Genomic DNA, 3132 nt, shown 5'->3' with positions numbered 1-3132 from the left:
TCCGCATCGCCAAGCTTGCCTTCCACGCCAAGGAAAGTCCCATCCGGACACGGGACGAAGTCTTCAATCTTGTATCTTCATAGTCCTGGAGTCCGGCTGAAGGTATAGTCCGGCTACCCGAACACCCCCTAATCTTGGACTCCCTCAGTAGCCCCTGAACCAGGCTTCAATGACGACGAGTCCGGCGCGTAGATTGTCTTCGGCATTGCAAGGCGGGTTCCTCCTCCAAATCCTTCATAAAAGTTTGTAAACACCAAGAGTAGTGTCCGTCTTTGCAAAATAAGTTTCCACGTATTGCCACAGAGAGAATAATATTAACACAAATCTAATCTGCTGACGTATTCCGCAGCGCGACATCACACTACGGCCAAGCCTTTATTTGAATCGTTTTCACTTTTCCACCTCAGCGTGTTTTGCGAGGTGGTTTCCTTGGCACGTCTTGTCAAAGCAGAGATCGTGTCCCCCATTTACGGGATTCTCATCAATACGGACGTGGGTAACCCAACCGTGCCATTTATCACGGTGCTTGGGAGGCAAGCGAGTTTTACTAGGCTGGTGGGGATGCATAGTTGCATCCGCTCATATAAGGGGATAAGGATCCACCTTTTTACCTACGCCTTCTTCCTCCTTTGCCTATCCATCTTCTGCGCACCCGAGCTCCAGCGCCCAAGCCCGCACTTCCTACCTCAACCTTCTCCAACAATGTCCGGAGCGGGAGGCAAGTGGATGGTCTCCTCCGTCACAGAGGGCCATGTCAAAAGGCTAAGGAAGGTCGGATACCTGTCCAAAGACATCGCGCACCGGCTTCCTAAGGAGGGGCAGCTTCTCCCCACCCCAAGGCCCCATGAGATGGTAGTATTTCTTCCCCACTTCCTCCGCGGACTGGGTTTTCTTCTCCACCCATTTGTCCGCGGGCTCATGTTCTGCTATGGCCTAGATTTCCACAATCTGGCCCCGAACTTCATCCTCAATATCTCGGCGTTTATCGTCGTGTGCGAGGCTTTCCTCTGCATCCGCCCCCATTTTGGCCTCTGGCTCAAGACTTTCAACGTCAAGCCAAAGGTGGTGCGCGGCAACCAGGCGGAGTGCGGAGGTGCCATGGCAGGCAAAATAGCCAACGCCCTATGGCTCGAGGGCTCCTTTGTGGAGACCTTGAAGGGGTGGCAGTCAGGGTGGTTTTACATCACCGAGCCACGCGATCCGAAGTGGATCGCAGCCCCTGAATTCCGATCCGGACCCCCTATGCGGCTCACGTCCTGGAAGGAGACAGGCTTGTCGTGGGGCGACGAAGAAGAGGTGACCAGACTGCAAAAATGCATCCAGTCCCTGGTGAACAAGCAGCTCAAGCTTGTCAACGTAGTCCAGGTCATGCTCGTCCGCCGGATCCTTCCGTGTCAAGAACGGGACTTCAATTTGTAGGAGTTCAACCCGATGCAGCACCGAACTCTGAGCAGGCTCTTCAACACGACGTACGAAGATGTTTGGAAGGGGCTAACCAAAGGTGCCGAGGCTCCCACATCCGCCTCCAAAGACCGCGGATTCAGCTCACAGCATCCTGCTGGTGAGGTAAAATATTTTCATCTCTTATAGGATGTTAAGTTTTCTTCATAGTTTGACTCTATGCGGGATCTAAACTCCCTCACCTTTGACAGGATTGGCAGGCGAAGTGCGGACTGATTAACTGTCCGGATCCCTTGCCCGAAGCCCCAGCCCCTGCTCTCCTAGTGAAGCTACAGGTTCCGGCACCTTATGTGGTGCCGGAGAAGAAGGCCAAGAAGAAGAAGGCCACGGGGACTCGAAAGAGTTCCCGGCATATGGTGGTGTCGGATTCGTCGTCCGATGAGTCCGAGACGCACTCCTCCCATGAAGACGAGGAGGAGGAAGAAGAGACCTCTCCCCCTGCAACGGGGGGAGGAAAGAAGAGGAAGGCCGCCCTAGTAGGGGAGGCCGAAGGGTCCAAGAAGAGGAAAACCCCTCCGCCGGACTACGCCCCCGAAGCCGACGAGGACGAAGAGGAGTGGCCGGACAGGGCCAAGCGTCCGGCGAAATCGTAATTGTTCGAATACTAGAGTAACTCATGATATTCCTTTTGTTGCGCAGCTTTCCCTAATGTCGAATATAATCATGCAGCCCGCCCAAGGACAGGCTCGACGAGTCGTCGAGCGGCTCCCTGGATTCATCAGACGTGAATTCAGTTCCGCCCGCTGCCTCCCCCTGTGCTGCAGATGACGCCGAAGTGGCGTCGCGACAAGCTCCGGGGCAAGAGGAGGTGGTCCAGGAGGAGCCGCGAGGTGACCTCCCGGACTCCAGGAGTAAAGGGACAAGACCCCCCAGGGCTCCAAGTCCGGCTTTAAGCGGACACCACGCCGGAATCATCAACGGTTCCGGACCGCGGCAGGCGAACTCCTGCCAAGAGGAGCAAGCCTATTGAGCCGGCGTCCTCCGTCCAACCGGAGGCGCCGGACAATCTTGCTGGAGGTGCTTAAGGGCGCCTCCATCGACGAGGAGCACCGTGCCATCATGAGTACGGTGGTCCAGAAAGGTTCGGTCCGCCAAAAGCGGACTTACTGAAGCTGTGCTAGCCTTCTAACAGGCTTCGAGGTAAGTAGAAATATGTAAAAATATTACCGCATAGACAGTAGCCCCTGATGCTCTGTTTGGCGTTCGGAAAGAAAAGCCGAATAGAGGATCTATTAAATATCGCAGGAGTCTAACTAAAAAGGAGTCAATATACGTATGCAGGCTTCGCTGCTGGCCACCGCCGCACTGACTGCGGAGGTGGATGCCCTGAAGCAGGTTCTCGAGAAGACCGAGCAAGAGCTCGGCCTTGCCAAACGGCAGCTCGAGGAGAAAGAAGGTAAGAGATACCTTATAGAAAAAATGCCTATAAGAAGACGTAATTGCAAAAAATGACAGGAGTATACTGCTTATTGTAGGGGCCACAACTGAGGTGGCGACCCTCAAGCAGGCGCTGTCCGAGGCCAAGAAGCGAGCGCCCACGGAGCGCACCGAGCGGGAGAAATTTGAGGCGCAGGTCGGCGAGGTGCAGCAAGAGCTTCAGGCTCTCATGAAAAAACATGAGAGTTTGGAGCTCGACTCGAAGACGCGAGCGTCCAAGCTTGCTGCGGCCCT

The sequence above is a fragment of the Triticum urartu genome, chromosome 1 (genome assembly GCF_003073215.2).
Source record: "Triticum urartu cultivar G1812 chromosome 1, Tu2.1, whole genome shotgun sequence".
Taxonomy (NCBI): domain Eukaryota; kingdom Viridiplantae; phylum Streptophyta; class Magnoliopsida; order Poales; family Poaceae; genus Triticum; species Triticum urartu.
This window is presented reverse-complemented; position numbering follows the sequence as displayed.